The sequence below is a fragment of the Halichoeres trimaculatus genome, unplaced genomic scaffold, assembly GCF_033239565.1.
Source record: "Halichoeres trimaculatus isolate MK-OKI-2021-1 unplaced genomic scaffold, fHalTri1.1 fHalTri1_scaffold_11, whole genome shotgun sequence".
NCBI classification, from domain to species: Eukaryota; Metazoa; Chordata; class Actinopteri; order Labriformes; family Labridae; genus Halichoeres; species Halichoeres trimaculatus.
This window is the reverse complement of record NW_027437189.1, coordinates 15,024,675-15,050,918: the sequence shown is the minus strand read 5'-3', so window position 1 is coordinate 15,050,918 and position 26,244 is coordinate 15,024,675. Positions and strand designations below refer to the sequence as shown.

At 38.9% G+C, this 26,244-nt stretch overlaps 1 protein-coding gene across 1 annotated transcript in view; it reads left to right on the top strand.

The window, feature by feature from the left end:
* The first annotated feature begins 4,333 nt into the window (after positions 1 to 4,333).
* The window catches only part of opn7b (opsin 7, group member b), a 70,678-nt gene continuing 48,767 nt past the window's right edge, over positions 4,334 to 26,244 (top strand). Inside the window, exon 1 of the mRNA XM_074680682.1 lies at positions 4,334 to 4,615. The gene's annotated coding sequence lies outside the window, so the exon portion shown is untranslated. The remainder of the gene's footprint in view (positions 4,616 to 26,244) is intronic.

Here is a 26,244-nt window from a genome sequence, read left to right as displayed (position 1 = left end):
ACACTGCATGGATGAAATTAGAGATATCCAAAGCAACACTGCTGTCCATTAAGACTTATTTTAACATTTCATCCAAAATCAGGCAAATAAAAAACAGAATTCCTATTACTGTGCTTTGTGGTGTACTCCAGCTCAACCTGTCTCAGGCGTTTGAGACCATAAACTGCGCTTTCTGCAGAAGCGTGGCACAAAATTAGCTCAGCAAATATTTGCCGCCTGTTCACTTTAAATCTATACAAACATTTGGGCAGAAAAAAAATTTGCTTCCACTTCACAGCAAAATTGTAAAACCTAATTTTGATTAAATATATGGAGCCAAGGGAATATGTAGTTTTTAGCTGACAAAATTTTACTCTGAGTTGCGTGTCCTTCAGTATCTCTAACAAATAAAACATTCGGGTGAGACTTTTCCTACAGGTACACACAAAAGACACTTTTCATCTCTGAGGAAAAACTGTGGCTCGCTTCAATTGGAGAGCAATTCAGCCACATCCCTGTTTCTGGACTATGTTGATGCCTGAAATTTCTTTCTTTCTAACTAAAACAATTCATCCGTCTGGCTCGCACATTTGGGATTATTCTATTTAGGCACGTCAGGACAGTTTTTCATGATGACTGCAATAGCAGTGAATGCCAAATGAAGCCACGCTTTACTGATTGAGAAAGACATTCCACAACCATGTGTTTATGTCATACAAAGGAGTCTGCTTTTAGCCAGATCACACACATTTCAACATCTGTGGATTCTTTGAAAACTGATTTGTAACAATGTTGTTGGATGGCATGTCTTGCTCTTTTTGCAAGTACTTTTTGCTCATTTCAATTCACTCTGATTTTTTCTATATCTTATATATGACAATTTACTTTTGTAGTGTAGCAAAAAGGTTCTTGGTTAGACTCCCTGGCTGCACATGGGCCTTTCTATGTGGAGTTGACATGTTCTCCCTGTGCATACGGGGGTTCTTCCCGGGTATACCTGTGGCTCCTTCCCACAGTCCAAAAAAATGCTCTTAAGGTCGATTGGTCACTCTAAACTGCCCATAAGTGTGACAAAAAGATAGTGGATTGGTGGGACTATGATTTGGTAAGTTGTGGCATCAATCAGTGAAAGCTCAGAGTACTGAGAGCTTCTTTGCCTCAGTCATTGATAGAAAAAAAAGTGTGTGTGTGTGGTGGAATCTGAGTCTTACATTTCATGGTCAGAGTTGGTGAATAAAAGAGCAAAAAAGAAGCAAATTAGATTCTTAAGAGGCATTACAACACAAAAACAATTAAAATGGCAAAGAGGTCAGAAAACTTAATACCTCTAACAACTTTTGAAAGAAATTTACTCCACTTTTGAAAGAAATTTACTCCACTGACTTTTCTACCTTTTCAAACCTGGTGAATTACCTGCAGTCATGCCGTCCTAACTGGTATTTAAGCCTTTTTTTGTAGTCAGATAATGGTTTTCTCTGAAACTAGCCCTCTAAAAGAGATTCAGCCAAACAAAAGACACCCTACCCTGGAGTGCAATGTTCCTTATATAACTTTTTTTTTTTTTTTTTTTTAGTGGTGTCTGGTCTCTGCTTCTCTTCACTTCAGCCCCTCTCATGGAGTCATCTATCTCTGACAGCTTTAGGGGGCAAATTCTTTAGGTTTCGCTTTTATCAAAACCCATAATTGAAGCATCCTTTTAGTTATGAACCAGCAGTTTCATTATTCTCAGATTTGGCAGGCTATACCTGATATATTAGCTTGTTGGCTATGTATTTAAATAAATATATTCATTGGAGTTCACTCAGACTCAGCAGATACAAGACTTTAATACTCTGGGATCTAGGTCAAAGAAGTGATAAAAAAATCGCTATCGGACATAAAACCTAGCCAACACCGCAGTTACATTGAATCTCAAGCAAAGCCAGAGTGTCCCCAATCACATCATTCATCAACATCAATTGCCAAGATGTAATCTCAGGAGTCCGAAACACGGCCTTCATTTCAGTTTAGCATCAATCCAGAGGAAGGGGGAACTGAGAAAGATCGACGTGTTGTTCTTCTTTGATCCAATTTCTTTTGTCCTTGAGCTGTGTCGTGCATACCCTTTCTATGTGAGAGGCTGGAGCCGGGTGCTGGGTGTCTTTCTATCCCCTCAACAGATGTATTTATGGTACTGCTGATTCAGGGAGCCTGGATGAAAGTAAGCAGATGGTGAGACAGAAAAAGTGGACACAGAAATGCTACAGAAAGACAAAATAAAGGTTACTAAAGTGCTGAAAATGATCACAGTTACCAGGTAGCAGGAGCATATCCCTCTTTAAAATCTAGTTGGCCACCGATGCCGCCCTAAACTCTCTCTTTCCTTGTCAGAAAGGAATGAGTGTTAAAATCAGCTATTTGGGCTGTGAAGAATGTATTCATTAGCAACATGTCAATGGCACAGTTGAGCCATCATGAAACTTAGAAAAACTGCTTTTTAAGTTTGAAGTTTCTGGAGTATAAGAAAATAATACATTCCAGACACTTTACTACTAGTATTTAAGTATAAATAAGACAGGAAGAGTAAATGAAAGCAAATGGACAAACCACACCAGATCAGTCTCTGCTTCATCATCAGATCTGATGGGTTGCATCTCAAGTCAATGTGTTGTCTCACAATGGCTCAGCTGTGTTGCATTTCAGCTGCGTGCCGAATCCAGTAGGTCAGACCCCTTTGGATCAAGAAGATTTCAATTTCCACCAGATTTCGGCGCAGCCCCTCATCAATTAACACAGAGCAGGTTGAGCTGGGCAGGAAGTCAGGCACTGAGACAATACTAAAACGGCCAGTTGAGTTTTGTAGTCAAATGCACCTCGGGAGCAACCTAGTGGTCTTGGCTCCATTCTGTTTGATTATTTTGCCCTGTTTCCTGCTCTTTCCACTCTCTTCTCCAATCTGATTAAGGGCACAAAAGCCTAAAAAAAATAACTTAAAGAATACACTTTGTTGACAGCTGATCCCAGATAACTATAAGACAACAACAATTACTTTGTCTTGTGATGCCAGCTTCCAAACTGTCCTTCTGCATGCCAGACTTCACATGCAACCTGTGCGAGTGGTTGGATGGATGAGAGAGCACACGGTTGAAAATGCAACACCAGATCCAATCAGGCTGTAGTCCACGCCCCAGTTTGGTCATCCTGATCTTGAGTCTGGACACACCACTCCCACTTTCAATGGTACAGCTTCCACAGAACATACATGAATGGAATTCTTAACAGCAACACAAGTTTTCATTTCCTTTGTGTGCAAGCACGAAATGAAGATGGATGAGAAGTCTTTTCTTTCTGTTTCTGAATGAATGAAGCACAATAGATCCTCTAGTCCACATGGAATTGCTTTCATACAGATTAGAAATTAAGGGTAGCACATTTTGTGCTTTTGCTTGTGGCAAACAAAATACATAAATGAATAAATACATTAATAAAAAAATATCTGTACTTGCCAAGATTAACCATGACTTGAAAATTTGCACTTCAAAAACATACCCTGGTCTTTTTCACACTCCACGTGAGCGCATACAGCAGGACAACAGTACCGTTGTTACGATTGTCAGGGGCTACTGTGTTGTGCTTGTGTTGCCCAATCTGCTGAATCTGCTGACTGTCTTCAAACAATATGTGCATCTGTTGCTTCACTTTTGCACTTAGTATCCCCCAATACACCAGATGATCGTCTCTATTCTACTATATAGCTCTACTTCGGTGGAGATCTCTTAAAAGCGGCTTCTGGACAAGACAGTTATAGTGCCACCCAAAGGCCTGGCATGCTTACTACAGCGTTTCCAGTCCCTCAGCGTTTCCGTGTGAACACAGATTTTTTTCACTGCATTTTAGTGTTTTCGGATGAAACGTCATGTAAGCGGGGCCTTAGAATTATGTCACTTTCCCTTTGCTCTCCCACCGTTATCTTATGCCCTATTATCTCATGCATCTCTTGTACAAAGTACATTTATATATTCCAACATTTAAAACCAATACAAACAGTCAGCTGGGCATTTTACAACCAGACATAATGTTGTAGTTTCACTTGAGGTGTTAAATTCCCTTTTAAAAGGCATGCTTCATGTGAGAGAGAGAAAAAGAAATAAAAAACAATTTATGCTCAGACTGATGTGTGTGATAGTGTGTGAGAGGGAGAGGGAGGGAGGGAGAAGAGGAGGTCAGAGTGAATGAATGTGTGTGAGGAAGAGATATAAGCAAGGGGAGGGAGCAGAGCAGAGGGATAAATACAGAGAGGGGACTTGTGGAGAGAAACAGAGTGAGGGAGCTGTGAGGCTGATAGAGAAATAGAGAGGGGGAGAGGAGAGGAGAAGCAGAGACCAGCAGCACGTCTGCCTCTATCTGTCGCCTCTTGGATCTCTCAGAGCTCAGCTGTCGGGCTGCCTCTGACTGCAAGAGAGTGGATTCTCTCACACACAAGCTGTGTGAAGGAGCGCCTGAGAGTGTAGAGGACCCCAGCGGCTACACACGCTGCTTTCTGCAGTGTGCTGGTTACGCAGCTGCCACATGGGTGAAGGTTTGACCATCTTTCCTCTGGACTTGGCTCAACACCCATGATCCTCAGCCATCTCTGGCATCCCCTCTCATCATTAAGGTAAGAAGAAAAGTGCTTTATTGACTGCTTTGTTCTATTTCACAGATGCTGTTTAGCTCAGGTCTATTTTTTGTTTCATTCTTATGAGACCAAATGACAGTTTTTTTAATTCAAGTGTACCTGTCCAACTGAGCAAAAAAGACTTGAAACTGTGCAGCACAGGAGATCATATTGCTTGTTCTGGTTCTTGTTTCCCAGTTTACTTTGTCAGGTATGACCTGCTTTGTGTCCAGAAAAAGAAACACACTCACTCTCTTTTGACAAAATATCACTGTGTGTAACATTATCAACTTGAAAATAACCTTAACACACAGATCAATTGTCAAGAAACAAGTTAAAAGTGCTTCACAAATGCAACGCTGTCTTCTCAAAACGCTGCCACAGTCATTGTCTGATTGTTTCCACATGCCTTGATCAGATTTATCAGATTTAATGACTTTCATTTGTTCTGGCGCTACAGCATCCATTCAACTTGTGTGTTGTAAAGAACAGTTAATTGAGTGAAAGTTAGTTGAAGTGTGTCATGTGGCTTACGTTAGCTTTGACATAACAGTCCTTGCACCCTAATGTACACACTTAAGGCAGGCATGCATTGAAAATCAGCATGTGTTTGATACAACATATAATGCAGATGAAGAGTGAAGTATGAGTCAACATAGGGAGGTTTTTGAAACTACATGGTCTGTTAGAAATGTTGATAGAGAGGGAAAAGTGTCATTCTGTCAAGCATGGGTCTATTTCTCCTGCACCAGTAGCAAGAGGAGATGCCGTGAGTGTGTTGGTGAGGGATAGGGATAAGCAACATATCTCCTTGGGGGTCTCCCCTAAATATAAATGTTTCACATTGCAATGTGAGTCACAAACATCTAAAGAGCTTTCTGCTGTTGCATCACATCCAGACTTCTTATTTTCTATCAGTCTTCTTTAACATGAGTGTATTGTTTATTGCCTAATTAACCCCAGGCACTTCCCACATAACTACTTTGTGGCTTTCTGAATGCTAAAGAGGATTTAACTCATAAGCAGCACATTTGAGCAGCTTTAGAGTGTTTTTTCCCTTGATTTCAGAGATGCACTCTACTTAATTAAGCTGATGCTTGCAGGAAAAAGATGTCAATTTGATTTCTCTAATTGATTCTGCTTAGTTTTTTATGCTGCTTACTCAACACAAACGAATTGTTTTTATTGCAAAAGAGCAGCTTGAAGTTTAATTGCCCTGCAGCTCCTCTGATATGCTCACAGCAGAAATAAAGATTTACTCAAGGTATAAAGTGCTTAAGTGTTATGCAGCTCATATTGCAGACTGAGCTATCAAACCACATGTGGGATGTTAATTTTTTAGAGCTGCTGCGTGAATGACAGGGCGAGAGTTGCCTGGCATCTGTGTGACTCTTAGCAATGTGATGATTCGGGAAAGGCATACTGTAAGAGTGTTTATTACTCTGAGGTCCAGACAATCAAACACACTCTCCTGCTGATATTCTACGCTCAGCCTGCAGCCATAAAAATAATCAAGCAGCCCACATCCAATCTCTAACATGAAGGACTGTGCTATGTACTGCAGTGCTGTGAGAAATGATGGAAAATGTGTTCGAGTTGAAACTCAGCTGAATGTGTTCTTGATTCACATGATGCACAGAACCAAAGAACATTGTGGGGAAAGTGTGAGGACAAAAACTGAAAAGACATTTATAACTTAGCAAAGGGGAGAGTTTTACACAGTATTTGCAGGAACATAGATGACATAATAAAGTTGATTTTATTGGTTTTTAAAGATTTCTCAGATTTAAGCTCAGGTTATGCTGCCCTGTCATGTGATTTTTCATTTAAAACTCATGTACTGAACCTTTAGTTTCTTGTTCACGTGTGTGCCTCCTGCAGAAAAAATTATGCATGTTATCTCTTTGCTAATTTTGTGCTTTGTGTGCGTCAGCAGTGTTTTTTAATAATAAAAAAAAAAATACAAACCATCCTGTATTGTGCCATGAGCTGTGAATGACTAGCCTTGGGAAACAGCTTTAAAAATGACTCTCTCTTCAGCTATGTCCTATCAAATAAAAGGATAGCTTAAACTATATATAACTAATTGATGAGACAATCAAATAAATAAATACATGAATAAATAATGCAGAAAAAAATGTACTGCACATTCATTGATTGATTTTCACAGTTTCAAAATACTCAAAAATAAATGAAGGAAAATGGTTGCTCTTTTTAAGCATCTTGTGAGGATGATTCCTTTTTAAAATCAATATCGCTCAATTTGTTGATCTTGTCATATACATCTGAATTGATGCCTGACAGAAAAAAAGACATACTGCTGTTATTTAACAGTCAGATGTTTCGCTCATTGTGATTTTTTCATCACCAATTGTATAAGGTTGTTTCCTTAGCATGTTGTGAATCCCCAAGACAGCAGGTTGTGAAATGTAGTGTGTTGTGTGTTGTGTGTGTGTGTGTGTGTGTGTGTGTGTGTGTGTGTGTGTGTGTGTGTGTGTGTGTGTGTGTGTGTGTGTGTGTGTGTGTGTGTGTGTAGTGTGCATTTTGGTTGACATGGTTGCAAGCTTTTTTGTGTAGCCTTCTGACCTCTTATGGTCTTGACACTACAAGTACACATTGTCTGCATAAGTCATTGTAAGACAACCTTCCTGTGATGACTTTCTGATATTAGCTGAACATAGAGGTGATATAACCTAGTTAGTCACGCTGTGTGTCAGTATGGAGGTGTTATTGTAACATCAGTGTGGGATGGAAGACGCTCTGCAGTGGTGTGCCAGTGGGGGTGAAGGGCTGAGTCCACAATTACTCTGGTTTATGAAGAAGGATTTAGCTGGGAGTTAGAAAAGGGGATCCTTTTAACAGATCAACTCTGTATGTGTGAGAGAGGAAGAGTGTGTGTGTGTGTGTGTGTGTGTGTGTGTGTGTGTGTGTGTGTGTGTGTGTGTGTGTGTGTGTGTGTGTGTGTGTGTGTGTGTGTGTAATTTCTCCTTAGCAGTTACATCATGTTTGTTCCATCCAGAGCACTTGACTAACTCAGCTGCTCTCCTTCTATCTTAAGAAATTGTTGTTGTCAAAAGTGATTTAAAAGTGGTGTCAGAATGGGGAAAAATTAATAATAAAAGTCAATGAAATCTATGTTTTCAGTGATGAAGACGCAACAAAACTGTAACCTTAGCAAGTGTCTATTCTTTAATTGGATAAAAACAGTCTCTTTAGACTTAATATGATCCACATTCACCTGACAAGTCCAGCATTAAATCTCATTTCAACATGTTAAAAGATAAAATTGACCCCTGAGTTGCTTGTAAACAGTAAAAGAAATCAGCTTATGAGGTAAGAAAATGCTGAAGGCTTTAAGGAAATAGGAATGATGTGTTAATACAATAAACTAAACTAAACAAGTACCTGTTCTGGCAGAGTTTTTAGTCCCTTACAAACAATTTAAGTGTCATTTCTCTTTTAATATCTTAAAATAAGACCTTATTGTAGACTAGTCAAGTGAATGTGACACATTTTAAGTCGAATAACAAAATTTTACTAAATAAGACAAACACCTGTAGAGATTGTAGTTTTTACAGGTTAGGGAAACACACTGGATCAAGCACACACATGCACACAGAAAGCACACACTTGAAAAATGCCTCCTTCCTGTCGTTCTTGCACCTACACATGAAGGATGTCACGGACACATACTGAGTGGGAGGGCATAATGAATGGAGATTCAATGTGGTCGTGTGTGTGGGCTGATGTCACACCTGCCCTTGTTACCTACAGACACAACACCTCCTTTGTAACACCATGAAAAGAGACCCATCCCTGTTTTGATTTACGGTAACCACCCCCGCAAAATTAAATATCTGGTTCAAATCCTTTGCTCCATTGGGTAAGAGAAATGTTAACCAATAAAAAAAAGAAAATAAACAACTTTTTTTTCTAGACAACAGTTTTTGCCACCATGTTATGTATTTTTTTAGTGCTGTCAGGCGATTAAAAAAATTAATCTAATTAATTACAGGATTTGTAATTAATTAATCTAATTAATCGCATTTTAATCTCATATCTGCTTAAGGTCCCAAAATAAAGAATTTGAATTCCAGGACATTAAAATTACAATAAAAGACATTAAAAAACATTTAAAAAATAAGGTGGGAATATATACAACATGTTTTTAGGTACCCTGAGACATACGGAACATATTACAGGGCTTGTTTAATGCAGTAAAGAGTGTAAAATTGCCTGTTTTTTACAGAATTGAGTTAAAGCAAACGGTTGATTTTCTGCAGATTTTCAAAAAGGACGTGTGAATAAATGAGATGTGGACGGCAGTCCCCCACAAATCCCCCTCGCTTCCCCCCAGTTTAAAGCATGTTGCTGACATGTCACGTGTGATACATTCAGGGACCGTCGGAAATTTGAAAATCTGGCGAGAACAACACTTTTTCCAAGTAGGACAAACGGTTTGTAATTGCCAGACATTTGAAAATAAGTGCGTCTTTGAACGCCCCGCGGGTTTGGGATCCAGATTAATGCGTTAATTTTTATAATGCGTTAATTTGCGTTGTAATTAATTAATCTAATTTACGCGTTAAAATGACAGCCCTAATTTTTTTCTTTATTTGTCAATTTGTTTTAAATTTTTCTCTGTCTTGTGATTCATGCTTCAAAGAAACCACCTGGCATCAGTTAGCCTTGACTATTTTTATCAGCTGTATCATACATTAAAAAGACACAAAGTACCCTCGGATGTTTAGAACAATGATGGTGTTGCATTGTTAACCATTGCACTAAAGAAATGAGACTAGTTATTAAAATTATAGATATATATTGTCATGATAATATTTTATTTGTGTTGGTTGTGGCGTATCCTCTAGACCAGTGGTCCCCAAGCTATGGCCCGCCTCCACATTTTGCTTGGCCCCCTGAACAACACCAGACGCATTATGATTTTTTTTACAGTCTGGCCACGTGATCAAGACTTACACATGCATAGAACATAACTTCTATTCCACCCTTCTGCAGTTTTTGCCCTATCTGAAACCCCCTTCCTTAAAAAAAAAATACTGTTATACAAACATACTGGTAGTGAAATGTATTGTGCTGGTAGGTGTTGTATCACATAGTTTAGTTTCTTGGCCTGCTTGCTTTCTGGTTTTCACAGTGAAGTTAATGAGAGAGAGAGAGGGAGCTGCAAACAGTGATGTCTACAAGAAAGTAAGTATTTCATGGTCTTTTTTTCTGTGAAAAACCTAAAAAGGGATATTTGGGTATTATTTATTTCATAAATAATGTTATCATTTATTTTCTGATTTTTTTTTTCAGTCAAGATCCCAGAAAGGGTTATTGATATTTGGTTATATGTGGCTTTCTGGGAAACAATAAATATTTACCTTTGGACACTTCTGCGATTGTCACACTTTTTTTTACAAACTGACCCTGGCCCCCCATCAGAGGAGGGAAAAGTTGTTTGGCCCTGACGGGAAAAGTTTGGGGACCCCTGCTCTAGACTAACAGTACAAATCATGCTTTTGCTAGTTTTGTTCTTCCTGTGTGTAGGTATTTTTTTCCTGAGAAGGAGTCTCATCCTCCTGTCTTCTTTTAACAGTGAAATCTTTATTGGACAGGATTATTTTGTCATGTTACAAAGTCAACTTTTCCCAAAACTTGGAACAAGAATAATTATGTCAAAAAATATTCACTAAAGTCAAAGGGGTTGTTTTCTCTTTAGTTGATCTGTCAGTGTGTGAATAAAATTGCAGATCAATTGCAGGAGCCTTCCCAGTTCACATTTCCACATGGTCCATGTTCACGTTCCCTCAGAGACTTCACTTGAGCAGTTGATGATTTGGCCTTTGATGGTTTGGCTGAAGCTGAACTGAATACTTATTGCTCCCTGGAAAAGGCTTTTCCCCCCTGAGATCTGAAAATTGTTTGGTGAATTGTTCATACACATGGGTGATTCTACATACATGTCATAGCTTAATCTGCAGAGTTCCAGATTATGTCTCAAAGGTTAAAGAGTTAGCCTAAGGTTTCAAAGTGCTGATATCAAGAAAGCAACTCTCAAATGGCATAGAGTTAGACACTAATGACAAAATAAGGAAGCGCTTCTGTTTAGAGGAATGCTGGACTTGAGCTTGTTTTCCCTCTTCTGCCAAGTTAGATCCAAGTCGTGCCTGTAGCCAAGCAAGAAAGAGGAGTAGATTGCCTCACAGTGTGGCAAATGGAAACTGAAAGCAAAGCCAGAACTGTAGAAAATCATTATCCCTTTAACTTTTAGCTTCAAATAGATGTTAATCAACCAGTGATGCATTGTTTATAGCCCCATGCCTCCATTTTTTTTTTTTGGATATTGAAAGCATGAAGATAAGAGCATGAATTGTATGCTTTTCATTGTGGTTTGTGATGTAAGTGATTACTAGCTAATTAAGCATCGCGACTCTGTGTGAACCTTTGAGGTTTCTTCTTTTAGCTCCATTTCTCTATGACAACAGAAAATGCAATTAAAAGCAAAATTGAGTCACCAGTTGTGATGACATTCTTTTCCCAAAGGAGGACTTCCTTGCGCTAGTCCATGTTTCTCTAAACCATGAATTTTAATTACAGCTGGGTGTCTATTTTTTTAGCAGCTTTTTCTTAAAATTTGTTGAAATTCTCTCTGCATCCCTATAAATAAATACATAAAGAAATAAATAATTAAATCTCTGCTTTTCGTGGCCTGAAATGTCTCTGATTAAGGTAATGGATTTTTTTCCTGCCTGTGTCTCTCCACATCCTTTTGCACATGAGCCCTGTAAGTGAGTAACCTGTGAAAGAAGATAAGTGAAAAAGTGCTGTATGCCATCTGATGTAACGAAGGCAGGTGAAAAGACCTGAAAAACCTAAATCTCTCCTTTAAGTGGAGCAGAAGTACAAGAAAGTTCAAGTTCTGTGAATTTGGAATAGAGGTTATTATGTGCTTTGTTATTATCATTATTTATTTATCTATTTAATTTATTTATTTATTTATTTGGGGGGGGGGGGTGCTCCCATTGTAGCTTTACATGGTTCAAATCTAGACAAAATCCCCTTTTTCTCACATTACTTATTTATAAACTGTTTCTTCAGGCTCTGAAATGTTTTGTTTTAGCTGCTGTCTCTTTAAGGCTCTCCCTTCCACAAAAACCCTTTTCTATGACTGACTAGGCCCGCCCCCGTAACTTGTTCCTGTTTGTGGAGCTGACATTGTTGTATCAACTGTTCTTACCATAGTAAAATGACACATAAGTGATGGACCCTGAATCAGACTCAGATAGTTTGGGAGAGGTAAATGAAAACAGCAGCAATGGCTTGCAGAGCTGGACGTTTCTGTATGGTCAGTATTCCATCTGAACAGAGTGACCATCTGCTTTAGCTTAGCAAGTGACAGTGTTGACAAGGTGTGAGGCAACAACCACAACTCCCACTACTACAGATGCTACAACTCCTGCTGCAAAACAACAAGAAGCTGCCTTAACTACACCTACCTTAACTACAATTACTTGTTATCAGTGTAAAAAGTTACAAAGTAATGGATTACAGAAACAGTATTACTATTATGGGTAACAATCTAAAGTAAAAATATTGGCAACAACACTACTTTACTTGACTTCAGGAACGTGCTTTCCTGCGCCACTCGAGTCATTTTTCCCACTTCGTGGCGCTTGCATGCATACTGCCCGTGTGTTTGTCTGGGCGCTGTTGCCACAGAGACCCAGTTGTGACATAGCTGCTGATGTGCACATGCAAAAACTGATAGGAAAGAGGTGAAATGTAAATGGAGATGGATGGAGTCAGAGACAGATGGTTCAGCCAGTGGGAATATTGACATTAATTTCAATTCATAGTTTGAAAGGACAAAAACATTGGTGTGAAATGCACTCTATGCCCAGGTGAAAAGTGTCTTTCAACTGCTGCTAACTCAGTGAGCAGCCTGTCGAAGCATTTGACTGAAAAACTTATGGGAAAACATCCTGTTCACTGCCAAGAGCACCGGTTGAAAGGCTTTTCAGCCTGGGCAGCGTCCATGACCTCAAAGAGGAACAGGCTGTCAGATCAAATATTGGAAAGACTTTTACTCATGCCATACAATCACCATTTTTAAGAAATAGAAAATTGATAAACATCGGCAAAAGTTTTCTTTCTTTTTATTTTATAGCATTTTCTATTTTATGGGATAAAGTGCAATTTATTTTTCTTAAACCACTTTATTTTTTTTGCCATGATTCCATGCAAGCTGGTTTTGTTCTCAGGAGTAGGCCCACATTTGGTTCAGTCAGCACACATCACCTCTTTCACTGTTGTTTGTGGAACTTAAAGAGGCATATTTCTTTGTGCTGACAGGGTTACTGTTCCTTTAAGCTCAGTATTATCTGCCATTTTATTTGCATTTATACAACAACACACTCTGTGGAAAGTCTAAAGAGACGTCCTTTATTGAAAATTGAAAATGATGTGACAAAGGAGTCATGAAGTTTGTCCTTGTATCTATGTGGTAAACTTGGGCATTAAAAACTCTTAAGTAAAGTTACTACTAGTGAAGTTACTTTTCAAATGCATAACTGGAAGTAATCCCATTACAATTTGCAGAAGTAACAACTAACTTATAACTAAAAACTGTTTTGGAGTAACTACCCCCCCTTGCTTATGAAAAAAGGACATTTTTTTGTGAATAACAAAAAAAAACCATATTTCTGCTTCATTTGTCAGCATTTCTGCATTACTGGGGATGTGCTGTTCCACTGTAACAGCAGCATAGATGATCGAGTTTGGAGCTCCCCATTTCAGTAAGTCTTGTGAAGATTCCATGCTATTTTGAGAGCAGTTCACGGACAGATTTATGGATTTCTACAACATATGAAAATCTAGCTTTTTAAAATCTTTTACTCGTTAAATTTGGACTTTCAGCATCGTTACTTTAAATCCATGTTTACAATAGGGGGAAGCATAATACCCCCTCTTAAGGTATATAGCTTACTGACTTCATTTGGCTATCTTTAACAAAGGAAGCAGCAAGGAAAGCAGCAGTATACCTTCCAAGCTGCTGCACTGCCTGACTATCTGCAGCACTTCATTTGAGGAGTTAATGAACCAGTGTGTATACAGCCATGAAAAAAAATCCAAATGACAGGTGATAAGTGGTGATAAGTATAGAGTATCAGGCTGGCAGTGGAAAAAACATATCTAACATGCTTGTGAAGACAGTATTCTGGCAGCTCAGTTGATGGAGAGTGATGGCTCATGGTGTGAGTGGAGTGGAGAATGGAAAGCAGAGGAACTTTATAATTGTCAAAAGGGCAAACTCCAAAGAACTTGGCATAACAACTGGTTTGAGTTTTATTTCTCCCTTAAACAAAGGCTATCTGTGTTAAATACTAAACTTTACATGTGTTACTGCTTTCTGTTGACTGTGTGTAGAGAGCACAGCTTTGGATCCATGGTTTATGGCTGACAAGTTATTGGAGGGGGAAGGTTATCATTAGGTTTTTTATCAATGCTGGTACCAATACTGCTTATCAATACTGATACTTAGTCATACCCTTATTCATAGTATAGTGAGTAACATAGAACCCTGACATGTAAAGAAATCAAAGATACATATTCATACATTGTGGACGTAAGGAGTTTGAATGCCAAGATACACCTTTACTCCAAATGTTACTTTTCTGAGTTAATACACCGTAAAAGAAAATATAACTTGGAGGATTATCTATTTTAGCTGTAAGATTAAAAAATTAAAAATGCATGATGATATCACTTTCAAATCATCTTTCTGTATTGTGCCAATAGATTTATGTTTGTAGTTGGTAGCTAGGTTGCACACCTTATAATAAATAGGAAGTGGGTTGTAACAACTGATCTTGGACCCTTTGGGATGAGAAAAAAAAATCCTCTCAAATATAATATTATGTTACGGTGTATTAGGAAGCTGTTGATTCAACTTGACCGAACAAGATGTTTCTGCTATTTTTCCACTGCCTTGAATCAGAAAGTGTGCTGATTTGAAGTGTTGCACAACAAGAGAGGCTGATTCATTATAGTTGGACGCGCCACTGGACTTTTGTTTTAGGCTGCAATCATTTAAGTTCTGTGCCAATACACCGGCAGCTGAGGATTAATGAAATATTTATAGATTTTCTTCACTGCACAGAGTGTTTGTGTTGTGCACCATGAGGAAAGTGTGCACAGTTGATTTTCCTGTTAGCGAAGCAGGCTCAGGAAAGTGTTAGCAGTCCTTTAAGTGATATCAAAGGGTTTCTCTCGAGGCTGTCATTCTTGTCAGGGGGTGCAAGCTTCTTTGTTTTATCAGGACTCTACTACAGCTGAATCTTTGGGGTGAAGCATTGTTTCCTGAGGGCTTGCATAACCTGTGTTACCATTGCAGTGTTCCCCACTGTTTTCTTTTAAAGATCTTTTGATTTTTCACAGAATTTTGTTGCTGCCCTTAGGTCCTGGAGTCACATGTCCTGAACATGGTCCTATTACCAATAAGGGCTGAATTGTGTCGTGGCAATTAGGTTGGTTGGTTAATCACAAGAACACTTAAGAGCCCAAGGGAAACGTCTGAGTTAAAAGACCTATTTTGGACATGTCAGGGGTCAGGCAAACATGGAATTCTCAAGGGGATTGAAAGGTTAGAGCTATGACAGACACACTGCAGCAGAAATCCTGTATAAATTAGACTTTCTGCCCCCAGGTGTTTGGCCCTTTGAAAATACGGGTTGGACAAGCATAAAACATGACTGAGCTCCTACAGATTCTATTTCTTATCATCACCAGCATACTGTTCATCTTCTGGCTTGTTTACTGGCTTTCAACCAAAGATACCATCAAGTTGATACTGAGTATTGCTCAAAAACTTGTTTTGTTGATTTGAAGATCATTTATGCTGTCAAAAAACAACAGTCTCTCAAATTTGGAGTCAAATCAATCAAATAAATCACAATTTAAAAAAAAAAAACACTTGTTGATTCTATAAGATCCATTTAATTACTCAATTTTTGCAACTTTCTCACTTAATTTGTAATTTTTTTTTAGTTTTGAGTTCCAACTGTAGAATACCTGTCAGATTAACAAATATTGTTAATTTAACTAAAAATACTTTTTTGGTTTGTTAAAGTTGGATGTACTACGATGCAGTTAGTCATAGCTGCCTTGTCAAGTTACTGACTGGTGGTTGTTGATTTTAGGAAGACTCAGTCTGGTCCTGAGCCAACCATATTAAAGGGTTTTGGTATAGAGATAGTGAACAGCTATAAATACCCAGGCACTACGCTGGACGACATAATGCTTTGAGCAGGAAGATGTTGCTACCTCAAAGACGGTCAAACAGAGGTTGAATTTTCTAAGAAAAATTCATTCTTTTAATGCATCCTCTGAGATGATAACCCTCATTTATTATTGAATCAGGTCTAATGTTTTGTATTATTGCCTGGTATGGTAATCTGACTGTAGTCAATAAAAACAGACTTAGTTGTCTGGTTAAAGTGTTAAGCATAGCAGGGACGAGCCAAGTCCATCTCTGCAGCAGGCAACTGGATGGAAAGGCGACTTCTCTCGTGCAGAGACCAGATCACTCTCTCTATGCAATGTTTAGTCTTCTTCCCACTGGTAGACGGTACTGATTGTCTGTGATGACGACTAAAGGCGTCGGCTCTCATTTGTACCTGCTGCTATTGGTCTGGCTGCTGGCATGGATAATTGGGGACAATAAAGATACCTTGACCTTTGTGTTGTTAGTTGTTTAAACGTTATTGTCTTATTTTGAACAGTTGATTGATTTATTGATGCACTGACAGCAGCGTTCGCATAAAGACTTCATGGTTTGACAGAGGGACGGCCTGCAGTGCTCATATTTACAGTCACACATCTGTGAGTGAGTGTGCTGCTTAAGACAAGGTCAGAGAGCTGCACAAGACCCTTAATCTCTCCTCTCTTTCCACACTTCTTCTCATATGACTTGCCACCACACATCACACCCTCTCATTGAAGCTTCTTGTCATTAAACGGCAAGCAGACAAGGTATGATCGATTTTTCAGAAAACTTAACCTGAGAATGATACACTCTCCCAAGGATCAAACAACTTAGTGTTCATGAAGTTGTCAGCGCCACATAGTAATTTGTTGTTCACGCAAGTTTATGTGCGTGAAATGGAGAGTAACTTTTTTTTTTATCTATTTCTTTTTTCTTGTGATGTTCTGAAAGTTAAGGAAAGAGAAAACAAAAAGCTTCAGTTGAGTCCAAGATCTTGTAAAACTTTGTTGTGGAATTGGAGACAACAAGCACCCTCACATGACAACAGAGCACTCATTCTTATTTTTCTTTCAATCGGAAACTTTTATCTTTGAGAGATAATGTTCCAGTGTGGGTTAAAACATAAAAGCTTGTTCCTACAGAAAATTAAGAAAACAGTCACAAGACAGACTACAGTGCTTCAGAATGACTATTTCTTTACTGCTTGAGAACAACGCATACTCTTATGAGTTTTTTTTTCTCACTTTATGTGTATCTCCCTTGAATTTTCTAAGTAACAAGAAGCCAACAACAAAGAGCATCCTATCTGAATGACAGCTCAGGATTATTGTGTGACAAAGAAATCTTTATGTTGGAAACCAATTTCCCCACTTGAAAAGATGAACCATTGACAGTCATCCTTTTTCACAGTCAGATATGCTGCTCGGGTATCACTATGCATACCCTACCCTCTGTATTCTTCCCTTGTGTAAGACAAGAAGGACATGGGAATAAACACAATGCAGCCATCAAAGATTTGTTTTTTTTTTGTTCAGCCATCATCCGGCTTCCTTTTGAAGAAGGGTCAGGTGGTCCTATTTCTCCCCAAGGTGCCACGTCCTTTGTTATTTTCCATCTTATTCTGTGACTGCAGGGATGTTTGTCCTCTGATGTCTACTTCTTCTTGTCTATGTGATGGCTCACGACTCCTTACATAAAGTTGTAAGAGGTCTATTTTTTTTCCAAGACGTCTTATTCTCTGAGCAGAACTGCCCTGTCATCCCATGAATGCATGTTGGTATATGTGGCTAAGATCAGTTTTTCTGCTTTTACGGTAACAAAATGTTGGGGTTTGAAAATCCACTTTGGTAGATAAATCAATCTATTAAGTTTGTGAAATGGCAACTCTAAAAAATGGTAAAAAAAAAAAAAAAAAAAAATTCTCAAACTGATTTTTTTTTTTTTTTTAAATTGAGCCCTGTATTTGGTGCTAACAAAAAGAAAGGTGTAGGATGTTAACCTTGTTTGAGTTGATGTAAGAGGTTTGAGCTGTCAGTAGCTTCTTTGTTTGATTTTTTATTCCTCTGGACTCTAATCTAAACTGCCTTTGGTTCCTCATTTCGTAAAGTCACAAACAGCTGAAAGGAATAACATTTGCTTTCAAAATCTCCAGACTAACTCTAAGTGATATTGCCTGTTATTGAACAGTAAGTTGATCTTGTGCTCTTTTGTTGATGATAAAAAATGTAAGAAAGGCAAGGTAGGACAAGGTTAAGATATTAAGTTACTTTCAGTCCCCATTAAGTTATTGCCCTCATTGGCCTCTTTATTAGGATCACTCATTCAGTGGTAATCAATTCATCTTAACAATATGGTTTCATTTTTGTTGACAGCCTCTCTGAGATTCTGTAAATGTATTTAAGTCGTGCTGAACAAATTGTGTGTGTAGCTAGGGCTTGTTTTGTTTGTTCGTTTTGTTTGTTAGTTTTTTCAAATAATGTGTGATTCATGTCAGCAACACATAAAAGTTAAAGTACAAGTACAGACTATATGATATATGACTGTACTGTCAGTGACATCATTCGTTTCTGATAATGAGCCCTGAAACCTGTTGTTGGGATGGGCAATACTGGAATTACTCAATTCAAGAGCTCATTTAAAAAGCTTTTGGGACCAAAACTGTTTTAACCCTGCTTTAGACATGTTTATTTTTGCTGTGAAACTTAGCTTTAAGGAAGCTGACATTAAATTGTCATTAGGTGTGACCTAAGCCATTACCAACACATCATGGCCTGGGGAGGAGGACAAGAAGAACTGTAATATTGATCACATGGCTCAGTGGTTTCTCAACTAACACTTTAGGGAATCTTAATGGATTCATTATTTATGTCAGATATGTCAGGGTTTCTGTTTCCTCTGGCATAACAGCTTGTTGCAGTTAGTAGAAGTTCACATATCATTTCAATTTCCAGCAAAAAAGGATTGCGAGAAGACCCCAGACGCAGGTTTTCACAATTTATTCAGATTACTGCAATTAGCATAATCGCCAACTTCGTCCCAAAGTCTTTGACTCTCAGGGTGAGAATGGACTCCAAGTCTCTGGACCCACATTTCTCCTGATTCCCCAGGCGTCCCCAGGTTTTATTCTCACACTTTTATTTCATTCATATTTCTCATCTCATGAAAAATGCATTGTGCCATCATTACACTCACATGCCTCTAGACTTGCCTCTAAGACTGGAATTCAGTAGCTAGCCACTTTATCATAGTTATACATATTGAACAAGCACAATGGGAGGAAACTGTGTTGGAGTGATTTGTGCAAAGACATATTAAAACTCTATCTCATCTTTGTCATATTCATGTTGTGCCACATGTTGCAGTTCAGGAGTAGTCCTTTGAATCAACAGACTGTGTAATTAGACGGAAAGTCTGCATTAATAAACCATGGTATGGAAAACCTTGACCTTAACTTTTCTGGTAATTACACTTCATTAAATCAAAAATTCATTCTCAAGAACTAAAGGATATAAACAGCCAGTCTGAAAACAACCCTGCTCCTGCTTTGTTGTGACAAGATCAACTCTTCCCCCTTGTTTGGTCCCCAGTGTTCAAAGAGTCAGTTTAAAAATAAAAGTGATTCCAACAGTAAGCCCCGTCTGAGCAGCTGCTTTCCCTTTTACTCTGTTGGAGTGCACTTTGTGCTTCTATACAATGCTGTGTTGCAAAACCCTCTGTGTAATGGAATGGAATATCGTGAGCAGAGCAGTGTTACTGTGCTACTTATTACTCTTCAAAGTGTCAGTCAATACACCAAACAACTTCTACAGTCGATGTTTCCTCACTCAGGCCAGCAACATTGCACACGTATGATACAATTTTTTGAAAAAAAGAAAGAAAAGGGAGTTTGACTGTGGACTGGATATTTTAGAGCAGGTTACAAAGTGTGTCTCCTCTTTAAAGTAATAGTTTTTGTACAGTGTGTGTAAGTACATTATGTCAGAGAATGGGGAGCTGAACTAAATAATGTGACACATCAGACTGGATAATTTGCCTCAAGGCTTGATTAGAGCCTTTTGACTCTGACATGGACATCTGCCATTTACAGTGCCCTGAAGAGAACGATGCTTTGGCTTCTTCAGAAAAAATATGTGAGTGTTCATGTGAAAACGTGTGTGTGTGTGTGTGTGTGTGTGTGTGTGTGTGTGTGTGTGTGTGTGTGTGTGTGCGTGTGTGCGTGTGTGTGTGTGTTTATGTATAAATACCCGTGTGTGATTACCTAGGAGCATGGTCATTCCCCCAGGGTGGATATATCCTGAATGACAAGCAACCAAATGTCAGCTATCCTTATCCTCATGTACTGCATGCATTATGTATGAGGCTGTCACCCCCAGCTTAGACTGTAAGAACAACATTAACATGCTCCTCCAACACTGGGACACCACCACACTAATGAATGCACAGAGAGCACACAGACACACATTTACATGATAAATTCTCTTGGCGAGGGTAACCCCAAATGTCTACATCGCACCTTTTCTCTGTAAATAAGCAAACAGTGAACATGCCATGCTAAAGCTAAACAAACAAGCATAAAACAGCAAAATGACTCTGGAAAACACACAGAGCTGTTAATGTGATCGCACATTGAGATGAAACACACTCAAGTACGACATGTCAGCCACTTAGTTCCATACAGGAGGAGTGAAATGTCACACTGCTCAGGCAGCAATTAGCATAATTTAATTAACAAATGTGACAAAACACTGCTGCTTTTGGTGCTGGTTAACAACATTATTTCATCTTTAAAGCCAAAAATGTACATAAACATTTCTTTTTATATGCTGCTCACCTTCTGTCTCTTTTTTTTTGTTGCTCCTTTACATTGAGGTTAAGGACCTGAAGTTTTGTTAAGTTATTGTTTTTATTCCAAGTTCTTTTGATTTTTCACAATTTTAGAAAATAACACATTGAAAAACTAATTTCTTTTTAAGGCAAGGTTAACAGCAACAACAATGTCAGAATTCCTCAAATAAAAAAAAAAATTGGAAGAGAATAGTGAAATGATTCACGTAGACCTCTTAAAATGATTTTTTAACCAGATAAAGATAACATTGATATTTGAGTGGAAAAAGCCCTGTTTCGTCATGATCTAATGATTATTGAATCTACCCATTTTCCTGTTGAACTTTCTTGGTCTCTCTTGAAAGCCAATCATATTTCAATACTGAGAACATCACATGGCCAGCGTTTTTATCAGGGTTCTGATGAAATTTGTATGTAAAAAAAAAAACAAACAAACAAAAAAAAAAACATAACTTATCTCACAATGTCTACCTTTACACAGTCAACTAGCCTATTCTTTCTTTTCATTAATTGTTTGGTCATCAAGCTATCCCTTACAGAGTAATGAAACACCTGAAAATGTCAGAGTTTCTCAGGGAAAAGCCACAAAAAGTTGGAAAGGGGACTAATCTCACGTCAACTGTGAGTCTTTTTTGAGAATCCTTCAAACACAGCTCAACTTCTCTTGCTGCTGCTTTAGAAAAAAGTGCACTGCTTCACATGTTCCTGTAGCTAGCCTCTCCGTCCCCGAACCTGCTGGTGCCAACTCTCCGGACAGTGCTCAAAGTAACAATTTCTTCTTTGCCTTGCTTCCAGTCAACTTCACCTCCTCTGCCTGTTCTGATGCTCCTCTAGCTCCCCCAGAGCAACACTTATGTACTCTATTTCCAGATATTTGGATGGTGTGGAGAGACGCAGTGATATCTATCTTTGACTGTACTGTCCTCTCTGTTGACCAAAGTCACAAAGAAACCATACATCTGCCAGAAAACTTTGGAAATTTAACCCCAGGCTCACAGCCTCTATCTGGAACTGATGTGAGTGGCAGCTTGCGGAAAATCCGCACAGTATCTGGACTACAACCGTACCGGAACCAATGTGAGCGCGGCGTTACTGTGCTTGACAAACTCTGCATGTTTTTCTCCCATTGAAGCGGTATTTTAAAAAAGAGGTTGGAGTTGTACCTAAAGCCACCTCCAAAGAGATGCCCCTGGTTTGCTAAGGCAACAAGAAAAGCGTGTGAGAAAAGCTTGATGCAGGGGAACCAACACACACATTTTAGAGCCCAGTGGATAACTACAAGAAACTACTTTGAGACTTTGGATCTGCTAGATGCTGAACTGGAATGGTGTTCTGGAGACTTATAGCTGACTTGGAGCACCTCATTATCTGTGCAAAAAGGGAGACAGTTGGTCTCCCATTTTCCCATCAGGCAGTCAATAAGAGAGATGCTGACTTTGACAGATCATGCACAGAGCTAATAGATCTTAACAGGTGTAATTCAAACATTTTTAAATAAAAAGGCCTTGCAGTTTCATCCCTTGCAGAGACATTGAATGCAAATTCTGGGACTGAAAACCTTTTGCTAGTTGTGCAAGAGCTGTTCCACACCTTCCCTGTGTTAACTGCAAGTGCTGAGAGGTCTTTCTCATTCCTTTATGGTTTAAAAACCTTTCTTGGGTCAAAAATTAGATCACTCATTTTAAAGCTCAGTTCAGTGGTCCAAATGGAATGTTTACCAAAAACCATGACGGGGCATTAATTAATTCAAGTTGACAGAGGCTGCAGTCTACCCCTCAACAGTCACCTGTTCACCCCCAGCCAAACACTTCGCTCCTTGTCACCTCAGCTCTCCATTTTTCCCGCCTCCCTCCATATAGCTTTTATTAGCGCTTCTCTGTAATGTCTTCAGTGTTGTCTATTGTGATAGACCCAAGGAGAAGAATCATATCAGTAGCACTCTGGAATTCCTTTATGCTTTATTAGGCTTCATAGCATCTTTGAACTTTTTTATGGCGTCATCAAGTATCCTGTGTTCTTCCACAACCTTCAGGCTCTTTCCCCCATGTCTCTTGCCATTCTTGAAATAAAAAAATAACTGAATAAAAATTAAAAAATCACTGGAACAGTTGTGCTCTGTGAAGTTGCTGGCCAAGTTTGATTGCTCACTACAAAACAACAACAACAACAACAACAACAACAACAACAACAACAACTTTATCAGGCTTATATATATTAGGGTTAATGGTACTGGGTACCGATTCAGGTAAACCCAAAAGGTACCATGATTAGGTACCTAGATGCATCCTTGTGACTGTGAAGGAGAGGAAGAGTGGTCAATTTTCAATGCTGGACATAAACACAGCATTGCAAGGTTACATATTGGGGAAAAAATATGTTAAATTGAATAATTTTTATCTTTTATTACTAAACAAATTGATATTTTTTACCAAATAAACACAAAAAAGTACCCAAAATTGGTACTGTTGCACATCGGTACCAATTGCCAGGTACCGGGCAATGGTACTGTATCATTTCAAATGTGAAAGGTACCCATCCTTTATATATATATATATATATATATATATATATATATATATATATATATATATATATATATATATATATATATATATAAATGGCAAAATTACATGGGAAACACCTTTAGATTACTACATATTACAGTAATCTCTTTTCACTGCACACTTCCACAACATTTGTTATTCTTACACACCCCTACACATTCCATTAACTTTAAAAAGTGTTGTTAAAGCTTCCCTGGGTATTTAGCCTCGAAGTGACCACAACTGGCCTTACCTACAACTTGTCATCTCCACATATTAAGCTAACGATTGTCTTTGCAGTTTAAATTGATTACATCACAGACTCCCCCACTGTGTTACTCTTCCTAGTTTCCTTGTCTCCTGCCTGACGCAGATTCTGAGAGGCACCACACCTCCTACGGTTATGCCACTGTGTCAGGATGACTCTTTCTACTGAGCCAACGAGTCATTAAAAAGATGCAGTCAAAGAGATGTCCAGCTCATTAACTGCATTCATGATCAGCTAAAGAACTGTGGGTGTTAAGTGGATGAGCAGCTATGTTTGAGAGTTAGAAAGGTGAGATGGGAATGCTAAGACAAGGAGAGATGATGTGGCGAGATAAAGAAAAGGTGCTACATGCTTATGGCCAAAATACATTAGATTTCCACTCCATCCAGCTGTGATGCATCAATTTAACAAAAAGCAGATCAAGCAGGACAGGAAGTTGTGCACAGAAATCACCTAAAAACACTCAGTGACTTTCAAAATAAACAAAATGTAAATACAAATACAAATCGGCATAACCAGTGCAGCCGGGCCAGTATACAACAGGTTGGAGGTTTTAAAAGAGTTCTGGGTGCTAGATTGAGTGAAGGGTGTGGTGGACTGGGCATTCAAACCAAGCTGTGCTCAAGCACGATTGCCCCCCCCAACCTGCAGAGCCGTTTCCCCACTGGAGAGTGCAGCCAGCAGCGATCATACGTCATATATCATCCCTCATGTCTATGTGCTTGTGCTTGTGCTTGTGCTTGTGCATGAAGTGAGCTGTGCTGAAGCCCACCTCCTGAAGCGTGCCAAAGCAGAGAAGTGAATCCTGTTCGAACACGGCCTGCTTGTGATCACACTGGCCCAACGATCTGGACTTAAGGGTTGAAGCATGTGGCTGCGCCTTCAGATATGTTGCAAGACTCGGCTAGAACAAAAATAACACTGTTTAAGGCACAGAGGTTGTTAATATACACCTGTAGAAGAAACCTGCAACCACACTGTAAGTTCAGTAAGCAAGCTGCTTTTAATGCCCTTTGTTTATGGATTTTACAAAGGTCAGGTGACCAGGCCTCATTTGTGCCCATTTTCAAACATTACAAGTTCATCAAAAATATACATCAGCTGGAACAGTAAAGTCTGCAGTGGCAGCTAATAAGAAAGTCTTAACAAATGGTTGAAATGGGATGGGATACTTCAAATAACATTTACTGTCGAATGCACTCACAGTGATGAATGACTTAAAAGGTTCCCTTTCCTGTCAACATTAATTTTTGTTTAAATTTATAACATAATTGGGCACCGTTGACCTAGCAGCTTAAGCACCTATGCACTGCAGCTGAAGCCCTTATTTCAGTGGTTCATGGTTTGACACCCAACCACGACCATTTGCGCACATCTTTCCCTCTCTCTGCCTCTCAAACTCTTCTGCTGTTCCATCAATAAAGACAAAAACACCCCCCCCTAAAAGTGTTGCATATTTTCATGTGCACTTGAGGATAAGCTCAAGAAATCTTTGGTATCAAGCAACATAACCAATCCAGTTTTATCCTGTTTCCCAAGGACAAGTACGACGCACAAGTAAAGGTTGGTTTACGAGGTTAGTGTGGGCTTTTTTTCTTATGTTGCAATTTCAAGTATCTTAATCGTGACACTTCTGGTTAAACTGATTAATTAAAACAATAATGTGATGGTTTTACAAAAGATTACAAATTAAGTAAAAAGGGGAACTGAAAAGTTCAAAGAGGAATCTGACAATGCAGATGATGAATGAGGCACTAGAAGGGTCCAGATGGTGCTTCAAAGAGCAATAAGCAGAACAGTAACAAGAGGAAGAGTGCTCTTGAGAATATGCTGAGTGAAGTGGACCTCGCATGGTGGCAAAGACAGACTGAGGCGGCAAGGATAGATAAGACAGTGCTGGTTATGAAATTGAATTACATAAACAGTGGTTTGAAATGCAAAGTCTTATAGCATAATTGTTTCAAGTAGGCCATCAGTGTTTCAGCAGTGAAGATAATAAAGGGGCATGTTTCACTGAGTGTGTGCAGTACGTGGACAAGAAACAAATGGGTTGTTAGAATAAATGGAAGAGAGAGTAGAAAAGTCTACATGGAGAGTGAAATCGTGGTACTGTATTTACTGCAGATGCACAAATGACGGGTAGCAATGGAACTTTAATGATGGTCTTATGAAACTGTGTAAGTGCTTTTTACTGTGATAGAGATTTTTTTTTTTTCATTACTGACATTGTTCTTCCTTGGTCCTGCCTTTTTCATTCTCTATATGCTCCCCTTTGGTAACATAATACACAGCTGTGGTTTTCCTGTCCACTGTTGTGCTGATAATATCCATATTTATTTCTCCACCGAATCCATCACTTCCTCAAACCTCTCAGCACTGACTGAATGCCTCACTCAATAAAAACTCAGATGGATTCAAACAAACTTCCTCAAGCTGAATTGAAATGAAACAGTCATCTTAATCGTTGGCCTCAAATCCTTCACTAAACCACTTGAAAATTCTCACTCACTATTAATAACACCACTCCCACTCCATCACCCTACTTCCACATCCTTTACGTTATTCTGGACACTTGACTCACCTTTGAACAGCAAGACACTCACATCATCAAACTGCCTTCTCTTATCTCAAAAACAAACCTAGTCCTTGCCCACTACTCTGCAGCTGAAGCCATCTTCATTTCATCCAGAATCGACTACTGCAA